Source organism: Pleurodeles waltl, chromosome 11 (assembly GCF_031143425.1).
Source record: "Pleurodeles waltl isolate 20211129_DDA chromosome 11, aPleWal1.hap1.20221129, whole genome shotgun sequence".
NCBI lineage: Eukaryota > Metazoa > Chordata > Amphibia > Caudata > Salamandridae > Pleurodeles > Pleurodeles waltl.
In genome coordinates this window covers 869215596-869240566 of record NC_090450.1, presented here as the reverse complement: position 1 = coordinate 869240566, position 24971 = coordinate 869215596, and the positions used below count along the sequence as shown (strand labels likewise).

At 44.7% G+C, this 24971-nt stretch overlaps 1 protein-coding gene and 1 long non-coding RNA gene across 3 annotated transcripts in view; one reads left to right on the top strand and one right to left on the bottom strand.

Moving 5' to 3' along the window:
- LOC138266215 (uncharacterized) overlaps positions 1-24971 on the bottom strand; it is a 170291-nt gene that overhangs the window by 36186 nt on the left and 109134 nt on the right. The window lies entirely within an intron of this gene.
- Positions 10733-24971, top strand: part of TCHP (trichoplein keratin filament binding) — a 212009-nt gene continuing 197770 nt past the window's right edge. The window contains exon 1 of one of the 2 annotated variants that reach the window (XM_069214726.1): positions 10733-11002. The gene's annotated coding sequence lies outside the window, so the exon portion shown is untranslated. The remainder of the gene's footprint in view (positions 11003-24971) is intronic. The other variant, XM_069214725.1, reaches the window with a different exon arrangement.

The following is a 24971-nucleotide window of genomic DNA, read 5'->3' as shown; positions in this document are numbered from 1 at the left end:
CAAGAACTCCGGGTCATGGTGGAGGAAATCCTAAGAGTGGAACCCCAGCTCTTCGGCTCGCAGGTGCAGCACACCAGTATAGCTAGGAAGGCGGAGCTATGGCAGCGGATCGTGGACAGGGTCAACGCGGTGGGACAGCATCCCAGGAATAGGGAGGACATCCGCAAAAGATGGAACGACCTACGGGGGAAGGTCCGATCGATGGTCTCCAGGCACAACATCGCGGTCCAGAAGACTGGCGGCGGACCCCCACCCACCCCTCCCGAATTCACATCGTGGGAGCAAGACGTCTTGAACATCCTGCATCCTCAGGGCCTCGCAGGAGTAGCCGGAGGAATGGACTCTGGTAAGTCCAATCTCAACTACTATATCCCCCCCCACCCCACCAGCATGCCAACCCACACCCCCAACCCCCCAGCACACATCCTCCCTGACAATGTCTCACCAGCACAACCCACCCATCCCAACACCAACTCCTGCATGCCAACACAAATCATGGGCACCCATCACCTAAGCATGACCACTGCACTAACCCCCCCCCCCACTAACTACCCTCACAACACCTCCCTCAAGGGAATGCCTGCACTGGGGGACAAGGGCACCCATAACACGCACGCTATTGCACACACAGAAACAATAACCAAACTCTCTTACCCCATGCAGGACCCGAACGACAACACACCAGCCAGGAGGGTCCAGAAGTGTCCATCCCACCACCGGAACAGGCCCACACTGAGGATAGCAGCTCTGTCGACAGTGAACCTGATGACCAGCCCGGACCATCGGGGACCTCTGGGCAGTCGGTTCCCCTCAGGCAGCCACAGGCCACACCAGACCCGACCCCCTCAGCCACCACCAGCCCAACTTCTACAGTGCAAGTGGTGCATGGCATGTGGAGTCCACCCTTTGGCGGCAGTAACACTTCGGTGAGCAGCAAGGGGACAGCCAGCCCCCCCCAGGCAAGAGGACCCGGAAATTGAAGGGCCGCCGTGAGCGGACAGAGACGGCTGCCCCCAAGGAGGTGACTCTGGCCACTTCACCGGCCACAGCAGCCAGGGGAGGCAAGGGCCCGAGAGCCCCATCTAAGGAGCGGAAGGACAGCAGGGCGGAGAGGACAACCACCAGGAGCGCGGAGCAGGAGGGCCCCACAAGCCCCATCCCGGCTGCAAGGGACGACACCAAAGGGCCCAGGACTCACTCCCCGAAGGGGCCTGACACAGCACGGTCGGAGGGCGAGTGAGCAGGGTGTCCAGGCCAGGTATGACTCCCTTGACATACTGCAAGAGCACCGCTGAACAGGGCCCCGCCGTGAAGACAGGTACCGCTGAACAGGGCCCCGACGTGAAGACAGGTACAGCTGAACAGGGCCCCGCCGTGCAGAAGAGCACCGCTGAACAGGGCCCCGCCGTGAAGACAGGTACCGCTGAACAGGGCCCCGCCGTGAAGACAGGTACCGCTGAACAGGGCCCCGCCGTGCAGAAGAGCACCGCTGAACAGGGCCCCGCCGTGAAGACAGGTACCGCTGAACAGGGCCCCGCCGTGAAGACAGGTACCGCTGAACAGGGCCCCGCCGTGAAGACAGGTACCGCTGAACAGGGCCCCGCCGTGAAGACAGGTACCGCTGAACAGGGCCCCGCCGTGCAGAAGAGCACCGCTGAACAGGGCCCCGCCGTGAAGACAGGTACCGCTGAACAGGGCCCCGCCGTCTCAAGCACTGCTCCGCTGGGCCCTTCCTGTCAAGCACCGCTCCGCTGGGCCCTTCCTGTCAAGCACCGCTCCGCTGGACCCTTCCTGTCAAGCACCGCTCCGCTGGACATCGCCATGTCATGCACCGCTGCGCTGGGTCCCGCCGTCTCAGGCACTGTTTATGGTTCACTGTGCCCACCATGCCTCCTCCTTGACCAGTGGACTCTGTAATCCACCTGAGAGACTGTGGCTTTGTACTCCCCAGGATGGCACAGTGGGCAACCCACCCACTGTAGAGACATTGGAGACTGTGGCTTTGCACTCCCCAGGATGGTACAGTGGGCAACCCACCCACTGTAGAGACATTGAGAGACTGTGGCTTTGCACTCCCCAGGATGGTCCAGTGGGCAACCCACCCACTGCAGAGACTTGAGAGACTGTGGCTTTGCACTCCCCAGGATGGTACAGTGGGCAACCCACCCACTGTAGAGACATTGAGAGACTGTGGCTTTGCACTCCCCAGGATGGTCCAGTGGGCAACCCACCCACTGCAGAGACTTGAGAGACTGTGGCTTTGCACTCCCCAGGATTGTCCAGTGGGCAACCCACCCACTGCAGAGACATTGAGAGACTGTGGCTTTGCACTCCCCAGGATGGTACAGTGGGCATGGTGGCTCCTCGTGGATCTGGCGTCGTGGACTCATGTGGCTGTGGTGGCCCCCCCTTCCCTTCCCCCTAAGGTGCCTGTAGTTTTGACATCAGATGCCCCTGCAGTGTTCTCTCCAAAGGACTCAGGTCTCGTGTGTGGGCTTTGCCCTTGTTTCGCAGAACCTTGGCCCACGGACATGTTAGATTCGTAGGATGTGCAGGACTTGTTACTTCAGTGATACACTGATGTGTATATCTTTTTGGTTTTTGTAAATATTTTTCACGGTTGCTCAATTATTTCCAGGTGCTTTTTTTGTACATGAAAATTTATTCCAAATTTGGTTGTGTCATTGTATTTTTAAAGGGTCTTTGTGTGGTGTCACTGTGACTTCCTGCTCTGCATTGGTGTGTACATATTGGGGGGGTGGGTGGGTCGCATATGTGTATGCCCATAACCTTTCTTCCTCCCCCCTCCCGTGTGTCGTAGGTGCAGTACTCACAGTTGACATCTGCGCCGGAGTTCGTACTCGTGGTAGATGAGCAGGTAGACGAGAGCAGGTATGATGTTCAATTCGGGTTCCATGCTGTCCGGATTCCGCGTGGAGTGTCTCGAGGTGAGCGTTTTCCATTGGAAATGTCTGTTTCCGCCGTGTTTTTATCGGCGGGGCTCCCGCCCCGGAAAAGGTGGCGGATTGGTGGGTCGTGATAGGGTGGGCGGTACATTGTCTGCCGCCTGGCTGTTGGCGGTGACCGCCGCGCTGTTTGTTTGTTCCCCCGTGGCGGTCGGAGTGTTAATGCGGCGGGCAGTGTTGGCGGTTCCCGCCAGAGTCAGAATTGCATTTTTTTGTCCGCCGGCCTGTTGGCGGGTTGGCCGCCGCTTTATCACCGACCGCCAGGGTCAGAATGACCCCCTATGTGTTGCCCAATGTTTAAAAGTCTATGAACAGAAGACTGCAGATTTAAGAACACCCTCTGTTTCACAACTTCTAATTTCATTTAGAAAACCCTTTAATCCTGTTTCAGCCGATACTTTACCTCGTTGGGTCAAATGGATTATGTCTTTGGCGGGCATTGACACTTCCATGTTTGGGGCTCATTCTTCCAGGGGAGCTATGGCTTCCAAAGCCTTTTGGGCAGGTTCTCGTTTAGAGGATATTCTTAAATCTGCAGATTGGTCAAATGATAATGTATTTAAAGTTTTTTATTGAAAACCTGTTGATAATGCTTCATTCAATGTAATTAATATGCTTTGAACTCGCATAATAGGAGCCTCTGGTCTTGTCATAAAAGTTTGATTTTCCTAGGCCTTTGACGGAAAGTCTTAATTTTATTAAAGACACGGAGACGAGTATTATTATTTCTCCACATTGTTTAACTCTTGTTTATTCCCCCCCCTTTTTTCAGCTTCAACGTCTACCATTAAACCTTCCTCTTAAACCATCGGCTCCTTCCTGGTTGTCCAGTCTCCAATCTTCTTTGTCACCTGCCAGGATTGGTCTTCATGCGGATGTTGTATGCCGGGATCATGCTCCGTTTCCTGGAATTTTGAACTTTTGTTCTGACTTATCTTTTATCATGGCTATCCTTATTATATTTGCCATTTTTCCTTTTTTCAACTCTGACTGACTTCTTGCAAGAAAAGATCTCATAATGCCCTATATGCATGCTTATTGGTTCATATGTTGTGTCCACGTTTTTGTTCCCATTGGTTCTTTTACCTTAGCCTCATGGGAACTGTAGTTTGTTTCTTGACCGCTGCTGTTGATTAAAGTAAGAAAAGAAACGCATAATACTCGCCTCCGTGTCTTTAATAAAATTAAGACTTTAAGTCAAAGGACTAGGAAAATCTACATTTTATGACAAGACCGGAGGCTCCTATTATGCTTTCTTTTCCTGCTTTATTAAAACAGCAGCCAAGAGAAACAGACCAATCCCAGGTCTTGCGAGCATGCAGCCAATGGGATTTAAGAGAAGTTACATTAACCAATCAATACACTATATTACGTAAGATATACCAATCCTGACTACAGGCAGCCCTCTTTTCTTGCTGCTCGCAGTCAAGATAAGTATATCTTTCGTTGCTCCATACTTTTAGATAAATTTATTGTATCTATTTGTTCTAATATGGTGTTTTAACATCTAGTGTGTATTTTATTACTATCATTAACGTGTATAAATTGTTTTGCGCGTCTCCCGCAGCGTTTAGGCTATTTTTAGCCGTTTCTCTTTAAGAGAACGGCCGCCCGCAGCGTCTCCTCTTCACCCTGCTCGCGTCGCCGTGAACGTTCTATTTTGAACGCCGGCTGACACGAGCGCTACATCCGCATTCTCCTCATTCCTGAGCGCATTCCTAAGGAAGTGCTCCTTCTATCGAAGACGCTTGCAGTGTTTCTCTGATTTCACACTGCCACGGAGCTCCGCGTCGCTTATTCGCTTCAACTTCAGTGTTTCTTGGCCTTATTTTATACCGTTTTCTCCGGTGTTCGGGTAAGTTACACAACATTTATTCCTAGAGTCTGCCCTTTTTATTTAACCCTTACTTATCAGCCTTTTTGCCTCTTCCTTCTAGAAAAATTGAATTTTCAAACTTCTTCACAGAAAATTATGATTCCGATGAGAATTTTTCTTATAACCTAAATAACTTTATTCAATCATCAGTCAAAAAAGCAGTTTCTGCTTCTATGGGAAAGATTTCTAAACAAATCCAATCTACGGTTTCATCCTGTCTGTCCCAATCACAAGTGGCCCATTCTGCGGGGGAAAGCAGAAAGCGCAAAGCCTCGGAGGCTTCTTCTAACCAGGCTAATCCCTCACCTGCGCTAATGGAAGGTGAGCCAAGCTCACACAGGATGGAGGAGGAAGTTCCTCAAAGGCCTCCTAGTTCGGAGGGGAACAAAATTACGGGTAATAAAAGTAAATCTAAAGTAAAAAACATGTCTAAGACCCAAAAAATTGTGATTGCGGACATTAGAGACACTGATGACGATGATGATGATGGCATCAATGACTCTTCCTCTGATAATGAGGACGACAACACCTCAAATTTTTGGATTGGCCCTCCCCCCTCCAAAAAATCGAAGTCAACACCATCTGATCAATCCCACGCCCCCCTGCTAGATTCAGATGGTAACCCCATGTTCGACCCCGGTCTTATTCACCACCCAAACACAACCGAATGCTTACCTTCCGACCACGTTGCAAGTTACATTCTTGCTAAACTACGTCTTCCTTTGGACAAACAAGTACGAGCCAAGCTTCGCTCAGAATGTCCCAGGCCCTCCCTTCCCTTACACATTACTGCCACCCCATCTATAGATCCGTCCCTTTTAACTTTTTTCTCCAAATTTGGGAAAGATCCCCGTAAAGGGGTGGACAGAGCCTGGGCCCTGTGCCAGGATAAAGTCCTTGATTTGGTCGGTCCCTTATCCCATATTTTCGACCTTGCTGAATCCGCTAGAATGAATGATGAATCTATCGACCCCGAAGAACTCTCCCTCTGGATCCAGAGAGCCTTTTGTTTACTGGGTAATGCAAACTCAGCCATGACGCACGAGCGTCGTAAAGGACTACTGCTCAAACTAGATCCTAAACTAGCTAACTTAGCAGCTATGGATCCAGGAGCTAAAGCCAATGGTTTACTCTTCGGAGATAATTTTATCAAAGAACTCAGCAAATACGTCACCACCTTTGCTTCATTAGACAAAGCACAACAGTCAATCAAAAAAGTCTTTAACTCACGGGTTTTTGCCAGGGCCGGTAGAGGAAGAAGCCGCTCCACCGGCCGGTCCTTCAGGAACCAAGGCTTCAGAGGCTCCTATCATTTCCAACAACAGCAACAGGACTTTCGTCCACAATTTTACCCCCAGCGTTCCAGAGGGTACAGAGGAAGGAACCATCGCAGGTCCTACAATAACTCAGGAAAGCCAACATTCTGGCCATCCTTCTATAGGGGGTCGTCTAAATTTTTTTTGCCACAAATGGAAAGAAATTACTTCAGATCCCTGGGTTCTCAACACTATCAAAGGCTACTTAATAGAGCTTTACGAAACTCCCTTCCAACCGTCCCCTCTTCTTCCCCTCAGATTTTCAGAAGAAATGTCAAATCTTATCGATTCAGAAATCCAAGATCTGCTTCAAAAATGTGCTATTCAACCAGCTCGTCCGCTTCACTCAGGCTTCATAAGCCCCCTCTTTCTAATAATCAGAAAAAACAAGAAAATAAGACCGGTCATCAACCTCAGACAATTCAATCAGTTTGTCGTCTACAGACACTTCAAAATGGAAACGATTCTCCATCTAAGAGATTCGCTTCTCCTCAACGACTGGATGGTTCGTCTAGACCTCCAGGACGCTTACTTAACAGTCCCTATTCATCATTCCCACAGAAAATGTCTCCAATTCCAATGGAACTATCGCACCTATCAGTTCACTTGCCTACCCTTCGGTCTTTCCTCGGCCCCTTGGTGTTTCACCAAGTTAATGAAACCTATAGTAGCTCTTCTCCGATCTCAGGGTTTCAGACTCATAATCTATCTGGACGACATCCTTCTTATGTACCAAGATATTTCTACACTCCGATCCCAACTCTCTTTCACAGTCCAACTTCTGTCAGATCTAGGCTTCTTAATCAACAACGAGAAATCAATGTTTATTCCATCACAAACAACGGAATTCCTAGGTTTCCTAATCAATTCCTCTCAAGGCCTCTTACAACTCCCGACCTCAAAAATAAAAAATGTCAAATCCGAGATAACCCTATCTTTACAGCAGACTTCTCTCTCCCTCAGGTCTCTTGCAAGGATTGTAGTTCTCCTTTCTTCCTCGATTCAAGCAATCTTCCCAGGTACCCTGCACTACTGAGCGCTCCAAAGATTAAAAATCCGACACTTGCGCAAGGGTCTTGCTTATTCAGATTTCATCCCCCTTGACCTCGAATCCCATACAGAACTCCAATGGTGGCTAGATCACCTAGAAGCCTAGAATGGCAGGACCATCTTTGCCTCAGCCCCAGATCTTGTATTAGAATCCGACGCAAGTCTAACAGGCTGGGGCGCAAGGTGTGGACAGATAACGACTGGAGGCACATGGTCTCGACAGGAGTCTTCATTGCACATCAACTATTTAGAGATGCTTGCAGGCTCCTTTGCAATAAAAACCTTCACCAAAAACAGAGTCTCTTGTTCCGTACTCCTTCGTATGGACAGTCTTACAGCTGTAAAATACATCAATCATCTTGGCGGTACCAAGTCCAAACCCCTTGCAGATCTAGCAAAAAGTTTTTGGTAATTTTGCCTTCATCAAAAAATGTCAGTTCAAGCAGAATACTTACTAGGTTCTCTCAACTCAGTTGCAGACTGGTATTCTCGCCATCTTTCCGATTACAGCGATTGGAAGCTTCACTCCTCAGTTTTCACCTCTATCCATCGCAAATGGGGTCCATTCCAGATAGATCTTTTTGCTTCCCGTTTGAATGCTCAACTTCCTCGCTTCTTCAGCTGGAAACCCGATCTGCACGCCTTGGCGACCAATGCATTTCTCCAACAATGGAATCATTCAATAAACTTTGCATTCCCTCCTTTTATCATGATAAACAGAGTCCTCAACCAGCTTCGCCGTCAAAGAGCCACATTAGTTCTAATAGTCCCATTGTGGCAAACCCAATTGTGGTACCCCACTCTTCTAGAGTTAGCCATTGATTTCCCGGTCCTTTTACCCTCCTTCTGAACCCACAAGGTCTTCCCCACAAGGTCTTCCCCACGACCTCATTCTCAACAAAACTCTTCTCCTATCCGCCTGGAAGGTTTCAGGTCTTCCTCATCTTACCCAGGAATTTCACTCGAGGCTTCAACCTATATCAACAATTCCTTGGCTCCAGGCACTTCCAAGGCTTACAAATCAGCTTGGTCCATCTGGTCTAGCTGGTGTTTGGGAAAAACACGTGATCCCTTTTCAGCAGATCTAACCCTAATAGCTAACTTTCTTGCTTCCCAAGCTAGCGCCGGCAAATCATACAGAACCATCAATCTTTATAGATCAGCTATATCCCTACACCACCCGTTTATAAACGGAAAACCTGTAGGAGAACATCCCGTTATTTGTCGCCTATTGAAAGGAGTAAAATTCTCCAATCCCCCAATTCCCAAGTATTCCACTTTATGGGATGTGAATCTCGTTTTGCAAATGTTTGTTTCATGGCAGGATAACGACTCCTTATCCTTGAAAATGCTTTCAGCCAAACTAACAATGTTACTTTGTCTTGTGTCTATCAAACGTCTTTCTGACGTCAAAGCTCTAGACATTTCGGATCGTCACTTCACTCCTACTGGTGTTATGTTCAATGTCTCTCGTCGTACAAAAACTAATATTACTTCTGTTTTCTATCCCTTCTTTCCAAATCACCCGAAACTTTGTGTGGGAAACTGTTTAAAAGTTTATGAACAAAAAACGGCCGATCTTAGAACATCTTCCGCTTCCCAACTGTTAATTTCTTTCAGAAAACCCCATAAACCTGTATCTTCCCCTACCTTAGCTCGTTGGGTCAAATGGGTGATGTCCCTAGCGTGCATCGATACTTCACAATTTGGTGCCCATTCTGCTAGAGGCGCCATGGCGTCAAAAGCCTTTTGGGCTGGCTCACACCTGGAAGATATTCTAAGATCAGCAGATTGGTCAAATGATTCTACCTTTCGTACGTTTTATTGTAAACCTGTTAGTACAGCAACTTCTGTAGTAGTTAACATGCTTTAAACAAGCATAATAGGAGCCTCCGGTCTTGTCATAAAATGTTAATTTTATTAAAGACACGGAGGCGAGTATTATCCCACCGCTTTTGTACTAACGTTGTTTTTTCCCACCCCATCTAGTTACTACCAACGCTCCAGCATCAGCTTCAACCTAATTCAACGAAGCCCGTTTCTCCTCACAGTATCCACTCTCCGCAATTTCCATTGAACTCAGACTTCTGTCTTCATCAGCCTACCAAATCATCCTTTTCTCCGAACCTGGACAGAATTCAAGACTTTTTTGCTCTAGTCATGGCAATTTGTTTAATTTGTTGTATTGTTCCTTTATTTAAATCCTGTACTTGACTGTCTCGCATCTGAAAAGAGGGCTGCCTGCAGTCAGGATTGGTATATCTTACGTAATATAGTGTATTGATTGGTTAATGTTACTTCTCTTAAATCCCTTAATGGCTGCTGTTTTAATAAAGCAGGAAAAGAAAGCATAATAATCGCCTCTGTGTCTTTAATAAAATTAAGACTTTCCATCATAACATACTTGGAAAATCTACATTATACATGTAAGCAGTCAAAGATGGCAGCCCAGTGTGATGTTTACTGAGTAGCCATCTTAGAATGGTATTATGCATAGGGCATCATGGATGGCCAGCAGGTTGCTTCCGACAGTGGCAGGGATGTTTGAACTGTCAAGTTTAGTGGTGGCATTTTTTTTCTATTTTTAATCAACCTTCTACGTGCTTAATGATTTTTGCGCATTCGTTTTATTGCAGGTGGGTAAGTTGGTGAATTCAAGAATGAGTGGATGGACACAATGGGTGTATAAGTGCATGGATGAGAGACAGTGTCCAGGTCTTCTTGAGTGCCTAAGCCCATCAGTGACTGAAAAGTCACGTTCTTCTAGAAGCCACACCGATTTGTATTGAAAATGCTTGTTGAATTTAAAAAAACTGGTAACTTCCTCACCTCTATTAAACTGTTGATTCATTATCACACTCACCCAACAGCATAAACTCATCAATAAATGAAAAAACGCGTTCTCTTAAAAAATGGATTTGCTAAGGCGCGTTTACTTTATATGAACTGACAAACCAGCAACCGCCACTCGGCAACGGTGCTATACATTGTCTATGGTAACAGTTCAGGCTAAGCGGCAACTGTGGCGGGAATGGCTGACGGTTCAAAAATAATATTAGAAAAAAACAACACAGAGGTAGGACTACATTAGCAAGTATCGAAGAGAACTATCTGGATTATAGTGTAAATCAGCCATATTGAAAGATGAGCACTTCGATTTGTTGAAGGTGAAAAGCGTTTTAGGAAACTGATTGTAGCAAATAGCTGCGTTTGTACATACCACAGTGGTGACACATTAAAACAAGAATTTTCTATTTTTATCCTGCAACATTTAGAGTTCGAACCGATGACCCCAATTTTCTTAAGAGAGACAAGTTTACGTTTCCCACACGAGGCGGTCTTCCTCTGGAGGTGCTTCGCATTTTGAAAATGGAAATATTCCGCCCGATTAATGTCTAGTCGGTGCGGACACATTGAACTTGGAGGAAATATAGCTAGTCAATTAGTGCCCATCGTTACAGAAAGAAGCTTCTCTGCAGCCAAGCTCTTAAGCGTTCGCGTGATGTCTAAATCCGCCTCTTTAGCAACCTTATTTGGGGACGTGCTTTAAGAGTTCGGTGGTTCTACTGGGGAACTGACTGAAGGTTTTCAGTCACAGACTTCACGTCCATTACCGAAATAAACTATTATGTCTTTCTCGGGCCACCGTCCTGCGTAGCGCGAAAAGGTTGCTGTGGTTACTGAGGTACACCGGAAGTGGGTTGAAGCAGGTCGTTAAGTATGTAAACAGTTCCATAATTTAGGAACGCTGTAGCGGGGAATTTTAACTGGTCGGATGTCAAAAGAAGCGCAGGGTAAGTGGGGTACATCGTTTTGGGGCGAACGGAGGATGTGCGCTAATTTCGAAGTAGAAGGGGCTCCTTTTGATGATAGGTTGTCAGTGACGAGGGCAAACGAGCAGTCTAAAGTCTTCTCATTTAAGTTTAGTCGCCCACGCTAAACGTGTATGTGTTCTGCACAGTTTAAATGTCTTGTTTTTATAGTATGCAACACGAAGTGCTCGTGCACCTTATAGCCTTCTTAGCTGTCCGTTGATTGTTTTGCTTATGAGTAAGGGCAAAGCTAGAAAGAAAATCCGTGAAATCCTTGTAGCATTAAATAGGTGTTCTTTAATTAAAAAAGAGCACACATGTACAAAGTTTAGGTTCTTTTACTACACAAATGGAAGTGATATAAAACTCATATTTCACAGGGTACGTTGAAATGTGGAAATATTTTTAGATTCCATGTGAAATATCGATTTCATCATTGTAATGACAACCCCATACCACTCGTCAGTGCTTTAACATTATGGGGTTCCTAATATTATATGGCATGGAGGACCAAATTGTGCAGTAAATGGTATCTACATTATACAATAAAAATTGCAAATTATGTAAAATGTTTTCTGGCAGTGTTATTTTCATCAATTTAGCTGAACTGTTTTTTTAAATCTTCAAATTATTTTTGCAAATGTGGCAGATTCACTGCTACCACTGTCAATTGTTTTAGCAACAGTTGTCCATTAAACTTAAATAGAACCCGAAAATTCTAATACCATTCAGTGCCCATTGTTAGTCACAATTTGAAGAAAGTTGCTTTTTTCTGCTAAATACCCCCAAAATAAACATATACAAGTACAGAACCGGGAACGTGTGTGATATGCTCCTGCATTACTATATTGGGTTTCTGCTGGCATTTACAAATTACTCAGAATTAGTCCTTGTAGTTTATTATGTCACAAGAACTCTTCCATGACCATATTGTATCAGTTATGTATCATATACGCACGCACACAGTCGGATTATCATGGTTGAGTGGGGGGAGGGGCCATGACTCATGAAAGACACCTAACTCCACAATGTTAATACATACTAATATATTACTCCGTGCACATCTGTATACATGACGTGTTGTTTCGTGTTCTTTCATGCTTTGATGTGCATTATTTATAAACGTAGTATCTAAGCAGACTCAAAGCCACAGCTTCATTGCTTTGGCACATAGTATGAAGCAGTGATCATTAAAGGTATGGGTCCTGAAGATGCATCTCCTTGGATTTGTGCTACACTTATTCCAAATAACACACACATCACTTTATTAAGCCCACGTATGCTTATACACATACTACCACTGCAATATCGGTATCCCAGGATCATATTTTTCCAGTGTGCTGTGAACGGGTTCATTTTAACAAATGGGCCTTGAAACGGGACAACGTGAAAACGCTGAATTGGTTCCCCAAAGCTTATCTGATCTCAAAGCAACCTTCCATATTGAATGGCAGACTGTCTGCCAGAAGATAAGCAGTACAATGTTGGAGGGGCAGTTGCCCTTTTATAGGTGTATAGAAAAACATATTTTTAAGACCGTGTAGGCCTTGTGAGATAGACTTTCACCACTAATGCAAGGACTGGGGCAAGAAGGTAGATGAGGTGAAAGTAAGTGATGCTGTCTCTGGAGCTGAAACTTTCAATTTCTCTACAGTGCCCCCCCAGCAACCTGTAAGGATGAAAAAGTGCAATGTATTTAATGCAATCTAAGTGGGAGATAGTGTAATATTGAGGGCTTCTGCTTGACATTGAAGTGCATGATAGATAACCCGGAGTTGATAAAGTTGAAATTAAAAAAATACTCTCTTGGTTTGTGCTTCGTACGTATTTATGTAGTATTATAATCTAGAATGATACATCACCAATTAGTTCTTTAAAGGTTACCTAAGTAGCACATAGTCTGACTGAAAAACTGAAAACAAATGTTGATAATGGATCGAGGACATAAGCATAATTTTTAGTTCTGATTAGACAGTTTTAACTAGTTGCCATAACTTATGTCATGTCACTCATGTCACCAATACACAAATACACAGCAATCAGGATTTTAGTCACTGTTTACAACCATTGGCTTCCATGGCATGTCTTTCACTTTATCTATCAGCCCAGAGGCATATTCTATCCATTTTATAATGGTGGTTTGGCATTGGAGATAGGTCAAAAAGGTATCCTCACCTTTTGTGAGTATCCACTCAGAGGGGAAGGTAGGTTTTCGTACTTGAAGGGTATGGGGGGTATTACCAGATGTGTAGTTGGAATAGTAAATCAATACTTCCCTATGTATGCTGATCATGACAATATAATGGTAGTCAATATTACAAAGTAGATATATGTGGAGGTTTATTATTTTTGCCTTTGATATTTTGACATACAACCGTAACGTTTTGTAAAATGGACCAGACAATGTACTTTAGAGCAGAATGTGTACCTAAGTGTGCAGCAAAATGGGACTTAAAGGACATGAAGTTCAGTCAAGTCTGTAGAACCTTTGAAACGGGGGAGGCATGAAGGAAATTGGTGACAGTTGTGCTGGCGAAGTTTAAGTGAGGTGATGTTTTACTATCAGGTACTTATTGCTATTAGCCTGCAGTCAAAGCTTGGGAGTCGCAATTCATTCAGGGGGTTCTCTCTCTCTCACCCCAATAGAAATATATTAAAAGATGGGGCCAGATATTACGTTTTAGAGCACAAGGCTTTACATTGGCTAAAAATCAAAAGGGTTCTGAATAGGCGCCCAAAATATCCAATACTTATATTTTCCACCTACTACTCCTGGCCCTTAACTATGGTGTTTGGTGTTTCCCAAAAAATCTTTAAAAACCAGTAGCAAAACTGCAATTTTCAGCTAACCTTTTATAAAAAATGTTTAAAAACCAAGAGTTAATGATTAATGCATAAACATCGACTTTTATTCATATATCCCACTTCCTTCTCTTTTCCACTCTGCCAGTTCAGAGTCGATTGACAGTCAATTAACTAGGGACAGGGTGGGTTCTCTCCATTGTGAGCTGGATCAGTTGCATCGATATGGCTCTGATAATATTCTCTAAATTGAAAAGTATTTCAGTGTAGGAATTAATGCCCTAGAGGTAATAAACAACGTTTTAATAATGTTTCACAGACTAGGTTATGTGTTGAAGAGCTGTCAAAATACTTACAAAGTGTCACAGGTGTTCCTGTCTCTTTAATCAATGAATGTCATAGTCTTCTTATACATTAGAATGATATCTCAGCATGTGACTTTTTAAAGTCAGCAAAGTACAGAGTGAGTATTGAATATACATAAGTACAGTAAAAACACGACATCCTAATGCCACACAAAAGCATGTATAAGAAGAATATGGCTTTCAATGATTAAAGAGACTGGAACATCTGTGGCACTTTTTATTGCTAGTTGTGTTATATTGGAACTAAATTGAGTGCTGTGGTTCCATCTTGTATATTGTTTTGGATCAGTACATCTTTATGCTTTCCAAGTGGGAGGAGCGGGGGCCCCTGCTGCAATAGCATTGCAGATAAGGTTGAGATATGGTGCCCATATATCTGGTCTTGATTTGTATAGATCGCCTGGGATCTTGTCTGGGCCAGGGGCCTTTCCCCATTTCAATGAGTCTATTGCTGCTCTTGTTTCGGTTAGAGAGAATGTGATCGGGGTAGTCTCATGGTTTATTGGGGCATCAGGGGCCCACAAAGATGCTTCAGAAGGCCCTTCATATAGTTGCCCAAAGTGCTCTACCCATGATGCTGAGAGAATTGAGGAGCCAGGTGCGGCAGGGGAGATGCTACAGTCATCAGTTATTAGTTCCCAAAGAGTTTACCTCCCTCCGTTTCGATCAGAACCCACCGAGATCATCTGCGGCGTACCCCAAGGCTCATCACTCAGCCCGACACTCTTCAATGTCTACATGAGCCCCCTCGCCAACATCGTACGCAAGCACGACATCATCATCACCTCCTACGCCGATGACACCCAACTTATACTCTCCCTCACCAAGGACCCCGCCAGCGCCAAGACCAACCTACAAGAGGGTATGAAGGACGTCGCAGATTGGATGAGGCTCAGCCGCCTAAAGCTGAACTCTGAAAAAACTGAAGTCCTCATCCTCGGCAACACCCCGTCCGCCTGGGACGACTCCTGGTGGCCCTCGGCACCGCACCGACCCCCACAGACCACGCCCGCAACCTCGGCTTCATCTTGGACCCTCTTCTCACCATGACCAAGCAAGTCAACGCCGTGTCCTCCGCCTGCTTCCTCACCCTCCGCATGCTCCGCAAGATCTTCCGCTGGATCCCCGCCAACACCAGAAAAACCGTGACCCACGCCCTCGTCACGAGCCGCCTGGACTACGGCAACACCCTCTACGCCGGGACCACAGCCAAACTCCAAAATCGCCTGCAACGCATTCAAAACGCCTCGGCCCGCCTCATCCTCGACATACCCCACAGCAGCCACATCTCCGCACACCTGAGACACCTGCATTGGCTCCCAGTCAGCAAAAGGATCACCTTCCGACTTCTCACCCACGCACACAAAGCCCTCCACGACAAGGGACCGGAATACCTCAACAGACGCATCAGCTTCTACGTCCCCACCCGCCTCCTCCGCTCCTCTGGCCTCGCACTCGCTGCTGTCCCTCGCATCCGCCGCTCCACGGCGGGTGGGAGGCACCAGATATAAAAATAGTGCCTTCAGACACCCTTTTTAGTTCAATTTATAGACCTGTGGAAAGACTCTCAGAGGACTTCTTTCTGCTGTGGCCTCTAGTGTACTTCACAAGTCTTCTTTGCTAATACCTAGAAGGACTGCTTTGATGCTTGGTGCCTTCCTTGAATTCTCAAAGGTAATTCCTGCCTTTTGAGCCCTGCATCTTCACCTGATCTCGGGACTACCAGATGGACTCGAAGAGCCAATTTGCTGGCCTCCTGTTCAGAGACATTAAAAGGCTCCAACCATCTTGAACACGCACCTGGACCCAGCCTGAGTGTGCCCTGAACCCCAAAGTCGTGTGTAACCAGTCCTGGACCCTTGGTTGTGGTGCTCGAGGTGCCCAGATACCCAAAATCTAAAACTTGGGACTTAAGACATTTTTGAATGAAACTTCTCTGAGAACTGAGGGAAGACTGGGACAAACCTGCTTGTCAATCCACCCAAGGTAGATCACTGGTCGGCCTGACTTTGCGGCTGCTCGTGCTACATTCTTCACAGCTGCAGACCCTGTTCAGCGGTCCTTCGCCGAAGGATTATTCAGCTTCCTGAAACGGTCTTAGGTTCCTGCCTCGTTCCAAAAAAGCGACTAGATGTCTGTGGTTGGGGCTTTGATCTTTTAGGTGTTAGTTTCTATCTTAATCTTTAAGAAATTTTAACTCCTGTTCAACGATTAGAATTTTGTTGTTTTGTCAGTTTATTAAAATGCACTCTATTTTTCTAAATTGGTGTGGGAGTTTTCATGTGTTGTGTTTTCACTTTATTATTGTTTGTGTGCTGCACACATACTTTATGCATTGCCTCTAAGCTAAGGCTGATTGCTGTTTCTGCCAAGCTACCCAGGTTTAAGCAGAGGTTAATTTAGTGAATTTTTGGGGTTCAGCCTACCAGGGATTGTGTCTGTGCTCGACCAGGTCTCACACCCTAGTCAACCAACGACCCAGTTTCTCATAGAATCATTCTCATTACTCCCATCTTAGCCGTGGGTAACGTATATGCTCCACAGCCACCTCCCATCAATGATTATTTACATAAGACTAAATATTTAATAACTTTTAACAATTGTAATTATTTATTAATATTTGTAACAATTGTTCCTTACATTAACATTTCTGTTGCTATTCTGCATAACAAATAATTTGTAGTTTCTTAAAGATTTTTTTTGTGGTATCTTACATTTATTACAATGAATGCTTTTTAGGTTTAAAAGAACGTTTTAATTATTTATTTTTCTGTTAGCAAATATTCCCAAACACATGTAACCACAGGTAGTCTGAACTCCTACTTCTCTCCTTCACCTCACTCTCTCAACATCCTTAAAACATTAGTACCCTTCACTCTGCTTGCCTATTATAATGCCCCTGACCAATTTGACATTAAATACTTCTTCAGTCCCATCTCCTTTACTCCTTGTGTAGCATGTCCTTTCCAGCTGTATAACAGATATTCTCTACCTAGAATATGGACTGCACATAGGTGCGGTGGCAACACAGATTTCAAGCAATACTTGTGATATGTGTCAGGATAGGACCCCACATGTTCCTGAATCACTTGCTATACGCTCATGAACTGTAAGGCAGGTAGCTATTCTATCATTAGTGGTAGGGACCGTAACCTCTGCATCCACATTTCTGATGTGGAAGACTGAGAATGACCACATAATGCTATGACAGTCTCCTTATCTGTTAGTAATGTGAGTGACACAATTTCCCATTTCTTGCCATATTATAATTGGCTGTAAAAGGGTTACCCAACAATATCACTTTGATACTGGTCACCAAGGCAGGTCTTTTTGCGTCCCTAATGGCCACTGGAATTTCAACACAGATCATTGTGAGGTGCATGAAACTTCATAACATGGAGATGGATCTTGTATTTCTGCAGCCCCTCCAAGCTTGTCTGTTGGCGATTTGGGAGTGTAAGCATTCTGGGTAAGGTGCCATGTATAAAGAATTTTTAAAATGTTTTTTATCTTTGTAGACTGTAGGAACTCTGCCTTTGGGTGTGGTCATCCTGTATTTTTGCCTTTTCCTGGACCCTATATTTTTGCTCTGTGTACCAGTAATAAAGGGCCTGTGCTCCCCCTTTAAATAGGTTCAAATTGGCATATTCCTAATTGGTATATTTAGCTTACCTATAAATCCCTATATGTGTTACAAAATGTACTCAAGGCCTTTAAGTTAAATGTCACTAGTGGACAGCAGGCCCTATTGTGCCACCCACTACAGTGGCAGTGTAAAAGTAAAACATGGCTTCATGCATACTGTAGTCCGACTGTAGTACTGTAAAAACTGCAATTCAGCCTGTTAAAATATACCTTTTTAAAAGGTCAAAGCTTGCTCTTTTTGAAATATTTTTTTAAACATTTTTATTTTTCATTTTCAATCTAACAGCATACAAACGCTCTTTGGGCTTACTTGTAGCTCTTACTGATATATTACAAAGTTATATGGCTTGTGAATGCAATCATTCATACAGCATGACAGTAGAGGTAGGGGATTCACACCAGTCCAGGAGGATCAGTCAGTCAGTCAAAATAACTTTATTCGGCGTTTAGCCATAAATGTATACATACATACATAAAAGTCATCATAAAATACAGTACTTATGGCATTCATAAAAAGCAAATCTATTAAGTCTAAGCTTACCGCCCAAGCTTACTAAAACAGTATAAGATAATAAATACTTATAAAAGCGTATATAATGATAAGACAATATAGTAATAAGACAATGCCTAATTTCTCTTAATAAATAGTCACATTACCAGTTCATATCGGTTTCTAATGGTGATAGCGGATTTAATAAAACTAAGAATAGAAATGCAAATTTGTTTGGATGAGAGGCTTTGGATGCCAGTCAATCCTTCTTTGTAGGAAGAAGTGTGCAAGTTACGCAAAATGGGTAATAAAAAGGATTTCCTGGGAACTGAGTAAAGTTTACAGAATAAAATAAAGTGTCAAGTACTTTGTTTCGAAAAGTTATCACAAGGGCATGGCGGTAGTGTTTTTTCCCACAAACATTTTATCGGGAACGCCACTCTAAAATGGATCAGATTAAATCTAAAAAGTACCAGTAAAGAGTATAAAGAAGGGGTCGGGAACCAAGCAAAATAAGGTTCTAGCAAGTCTGATGATAGAATTTGTATGTATGAATTAAAAGAGCTCAATTTCTCTGCCACTTGGTATCTAAGATTCATAACATGCTCTTTATGTCGAAGTTTAACAATTTCTTTCGCATTAGCTGGCAGGAGCTCTGGTTTAAAATACATATACTCCAAATCCAAGTTTCGGAAGCCATTGTGAACAAAATTTAGCCATGGAATTTTGTTACAGTTTGTTAGTGAAATACAATCTTTTACACAATCATGTGTTAAAGTAGCCGCCGGATTTGACCATACTTTTATCCATAGCAAAAGTGGGGCAATATCTATCAAATCTGTAATGTAGCGGATTCCCAGTTCCTCATGGCATAAAATGTTTGCTATGTTCTTAGGTACCATAAGTAACCGATGAAGGAATTTATTCTCTGCAAGCTGTAAAATGCTTGGACTGATATATCCCCAAAGGCCACCCCCATAAATCGCCGCCGAAACACATTTAGAGTTGTAGAGCGTGAGGATCTGGTGGACCGGTCTATGCCCTAATCTGTGGGCAAAGCAAAAGATTACCTCAACATTTCTTGCCAGTTGTTGAAACGTAAAATTCAAATGGAATTTCCAAGACAGAGTGGAACTTAGATACAGACCTAGATAGCAAAAGTCTTTTACCTTTGTCAAAGTATTCCCCCACCATTCTAAAACATCTGGTACAAGTGTTTTTAGGACCGCAGGTCATAACGTGTGATTTTTTTTAAAATTGACTTTCAAATCAAGCTCTCGTGTGTGTGTTAAAAAAAGATCCTGGAAAGTCTGTAGACCATTGGCCGTGCGGGCAATTAAAACAGCATCATCGGCATATAATAAAATTGGCAATTGTCTAAACTCATCCTTAGGAAATCCTTACCATTTTGGACCAAACAATTATACAAGCCGTTTATGTACAGTAAAAACAGGAAAGGTGCCAGTGTGCAGCCCTGTCTAACACCTCGATTGGAAACAAGGGGATGGGACCTTTCGCCGTGTTGTCCAAACTAAAATTAAAATATAGAAGTCAGAGTATAAGCGTTTGATCAAAACTAACAAATCTTGCTCAATCCCCATTGTATCCATTATGTCCCACAGTTTTGCTCTGTTCACCATATCAAATGCACTAGACAGATCTATAAATGCTAAGTGGATAGGTTCCCTTTTGGCAATAACATATTTACTGAGGATAAGATGTAAATTTAGGGCCTGGTCCACTGTGCCTAATCCATATTGAATTGGCGATAAAATGTTTGTCCTTACAACCCAATCCTCGAGCCGGGTCAGAATGACACTCCCCAGTATCTTTGCCGTGGAGTCTATTAAAGAGATGGGTCTATAGCAGACGGGGTCAAGCCTTTTACCCTTTTTGAAGATCGGAACGATTATTGCCGTTAACCATGAGGAGGGGATAGCACTTTGAATAGCACTGTTCAGAACATTTGTGATTAATGGAACCCACAGATCAGGTAGAGATTTAAATAGGTCCACCGGTATCCCATCAGGGCCAGGAGCTTTCCTTAGTTTCATTTTAGTTATTGCTGCACTGATCTCATGTGCCTCAAGTAAAATGCCGCTCTTAACTGGAATTGGAGTAGCCGAACGTGGGAGGCCAAATACCTCCCCTCCGTCATTGGGATTATTTGCAGATTAAAATACAGATGAAAAATGGTCTACCCAAACCCCCTCTGGTATCAAACAGTCGTCATCCCTATTTTCCTTTCCAGGAGGATCAACTAATACTCATCCTACATTGGCCCTATTCAGCCTGTCCATCCTTGCCCTCGGTGTTTTCTATATTATGTACCTGAAGCTGTAGCTGATGAAGCCTGGTCATTAGCCGGCCGGGTGAGTTTGTTCAACATTTGTAGCCCACATCTGGCAATCCTCCTTTGCCTTTTCTTAAGTCCTAACCTCCTGCATGCACATGTGCCTCTCCTCTGCAAGAGCCCACTCAGCAACATCTTTAGTCTATTAGTGCAGACCACCATTATGTGCCCACTCTCCTTGGAACTAATCCCAGAAGTGCCATCTTGTACTTCATTTTACCATTCTTGGGGCATGCAGAGTGATTGAGAAAACAATGCCCAAAACTGAGTTCAAGCTGCATGAGAGTGTCTTTCTGGAGACAGTTCACAATTGCCCTCCTTTATGATTCTATATGTGAACTGCCCCATATTAGGTGTATAAAATCTGCCCCCTCTTTCCGCACCTAGGACATGCATCCATTCTTCCTGGGTATATGTCGCTTGGATGCACTGATGAGAGGTATTAAGTGTGCTAATTTGAAGCAGACATTACTAGACACTCCTTGAGCCATTGGGCATGCAGCACCACACTACCTATCCGTCAACTGCTCCTTGCAGTCCCCATCCTGTCTGTCTCACAGGGAGCTCTGTCCATTGCTTATCTTTATTTAAGGGCCTTGTACAAGCAGGACACTTATTGTCTATGAGATTCCTTATCAAAAGTATATCTAGCATGTGCAATGTGTTCGAGAAATCTGAGAAGATTTCACTGGCTGTCTTTGTGATTTTAACAAACAGTAAAAAAAAAAAAAAAACCCTGCCCAGGGCCTATGACAAAACACTCTTGGGTTTCCTGAAATGTAAAGCAGCCATTTCTTAGATACAAGTCTTTGAGTGTATCGGACTCTCCCTCCATGGTCATATTCATGAAGGTCTCAGCCACCATAGTGACAGCTACAGAGAGAAGGGTGGCTTACGCTTTACCACTTTTATCACCCTCTTCTACTTCCATGCTATCAACTGGAGCACATGCAGGCTGCATTTGTCTAGTTGCAAGCCTGCCATCAGAAACTTAGGAAAATGCTCCATTCTCTGGGTACCCACCAGTAATTGCTTCTCCCAGCTGTCACCTTCTGCACACCAGCTGGCTGCATGTTGGAGTTGTGTTGCGAGATAGTAGAGTTCCAGGTCCAGGGGTCCAAGTCTCCCACCTTCCATGTTCCGCTTGAGAATGTTAAGTCCTACCCTACTTCTTTTACTGGCCCATATGAAGTTTATTAGCCGGCTGTCTAGCTGCTTAAACATGCCCCTTGGTATCTCACATTACACATTTTTAAGCTGCTCTGTTTTCAGTGTTTATTTTTTGTGGATTTAAGTGGGGTTTTCACTGTGTTTTCCAAACATTTTGAAATCTGTGTTTAGCAGTGTTTATTCAGCTACCTACTCTCCAAAACAGACAAAATTGTGTTGTTCCAGTCTTTACAAAACATTGTTTTTTGCAGTGATTGTTATAAAGCACATATTTAATTTAAAGGAGAAGTAATGCAGGGTATGTAGTGCCTTTCCATTGGCAGTGTGCTCAGTGGACCTATTTTAGACTGTTTTAGGCATAGAAAGCCTGTGCATTGCACCCTCACTCAAACTCTATAGCACTTTCTATAGCAAAGTTATATTGTGTGGTGCCTTCAGGAAGATATAAAAATGACTGATTCTTGCTCGCTTTCATTTCTTTGAATTGCCTTTTAAATTTAGGTTGTGCAGGTGTTTGTCAGTGTTTATATGTTTATACTGATAAGGGATGTTTCCATTTCAGTGGGGTTTTATGGGTTATTATAGGTTTTAACCTAAAACTGGATAATCTACATATTTTCCAGTGCACAAAGACACCTACGCAGAACCACCACTTTTTGTGAATGCAATCCTGGCAGCAACTTATTCCAAAAGAACCCAAAATTCTAAAGGCTTATTACCACCCGCCCCATGTTATAAGCTTATTGTTTCTCTGCCATACTCGCAATTTCTATCCCATGATAGTGGAACCTATCTATTTCCAGTGCAGTCCTATATTTGGCAGTGCCTCTTGCTACCTCCTAGCCAGTTCTGCCTGTGGGAACATTAGGTATTTTTCAGGGTTCGCCTTCAGGCCAGGGATTCTCTCGAATTTCAGCAATTTGCGTAGCATCAGTGGTACTGTTGCCTCTGGTTGCTGTAAATATAGCAGCGCGTCATAGCATACAATGAAATTGTATGTGCCGTGGCACCCATCCGAACCCTGTGTCTGTAAGGCAGTGTGCATATGTGCTGCCAAGAACTTATGGCCACAGTGAAGAGCAGCGGTGTGAGGGGGGTAGCCCTGCCTGGTTCCACTTTCAATATCCCATTGCTCCAACATGTATCCATCTGATCTAACCTGTGCCACTGGTTTTGAATATAGTTGTGATACCAAGCTTAAAAACCTACAGCCAAATCCCAAGTTGAGGAGGACTTTCTGCATATAGGCCCAACTAACTGTCTCAAGTGCTTTTTCAGTGTCTATGGCAATCAATGTAAAACAAAGGAACTCCATCTCCATAAGATCCAGTAAGCCCGTAAGGTGGTTCACCCCCAAACTCCTCACACTTGAGAGAATGCAAACTGCTAGAAAGACGGCGCAGCAGCAGCAGAGACCAAGCAAACCGCACCACCTTCAAAGATGCACTGATCAAATATCGTCTCCGCCTCAGGGAAGCAGAAAAGGTTGCCGTACTCAGCCGCATCGAGGAAAGCATCAACCACCCACAGGAACTCTTTAAGATCGTCAAAGAGTTTGCCTGCCCAATAGCCACCAAAAACACAATCCAACCCACTCAGACCCTTTCCGACTCACTAGCCTACTACTTCCATGACAAAATCACAGCCATCTACAGAAACTTTCACCCCCAATCCACCAGCATTGAACACCTACTGACCCCGTCATGTGACTCTCCCAGCCCCCTGATCACCGACTGGAAGCCTCTATCCATCATGAGTTCAACCTCTCCGGCTCACCCAATGATCCATGCCCTCACTACATCTTCAACATGGGCCAGAAGGAAATCAGCAGCGTCCTCACTCACATCTTTAACACCTCCAACAGGACTGCCACCATCCCTGAAGCATAGAAGCCAGCAGAGGTCAAGCTGCTCCTTAAGAAACCGTCTGCTGACCCCAGCTAACTCAAAAATTACCGCCCCATTTCACTCCTCCCCTTCCCAGCATAGGTCCAGCAAAAAGCCATCAACAAACAGATCTCCGAACACCTAGAAAGACACAGTCTACTGGACATCTCTAAATGCGGCATCCGCACTAACTACAGCACCAACCTTATCGCCGCAGTGGAAGACATCAGGTCCCTCCTCCACCATGGAGAGAAGGCGGCATTGGTCCTCCTCGACCTCGCTGCCACGTTCAAAGCCATCTCCCGCTATATCCTCACCTCCGGACTCCACCATATTGGGATCCGAAGCAACACCCTCAAATGGATCCACAATTTCTTCAAAGGATGCACCCACATTCTCCCTCTCACCTCGGAACCAAAGGGATCCTCAATTTGCCCCACCCTTTTCAACACCAACGTGACACCGTTGGCTGAGATTGTTCATTCCTACAGGCTCAACATCATCTCATACGCCAACGACACACAACTCATAGTCTCCGAAGGCCACCCCATCCCTACAGACAACTTCAGCAACACAAGGACCCACATCGCTGAATGGATGAACTGTCGGACTCCCAACCCAGCTCCTCCACTGCCTCCAGACCATCCAGAACGCAGCAGCAAGACTCGTCTTGGACCTCCCCAGACAGATCAGTATCATCCCCACCTCAGAGGTCTCCACAGGCTGCCTGTGCACAAGTGGTGCAAATTCAAGGTTCTCACTATTGCATACAAAGCCCTCCACAACATCAGACCCAATCTCATCAACCACAGACTCTCCTTCCACCGGCCCACCAGGAAAACTCAGTTTGACAACCCTCGCTCAAGTCCTGAGAGTTCGACGCAGCGGAAGTTGCTCCTTCTCCTACCTCGCTTCCAAGATGTGGAACAAACCCTCACCTGTGTACGACGCACACCCTCCTCAACTTCAGAAGAAAGCTCAGGACATGGCTCTTTCAGGAGTAGCTACCAGTTTGCAGCAACAACCCACAGCACCTGGATTACCCCCCCCCGCGTGATAAGCTGCGCTCTACAAATCTAATGATTGATTGAATGCCACATCTGTATCAGAGACCCGAACGGAGTACATATTAATCATGAGTCTATGGATATCCATGAGAGTACTCCTGGAGAGGATAAACCCACATTGATCCTCGTGTATCAGAGAGCCCATTACTCCTTGCAGTCTATTAGCTAGTATG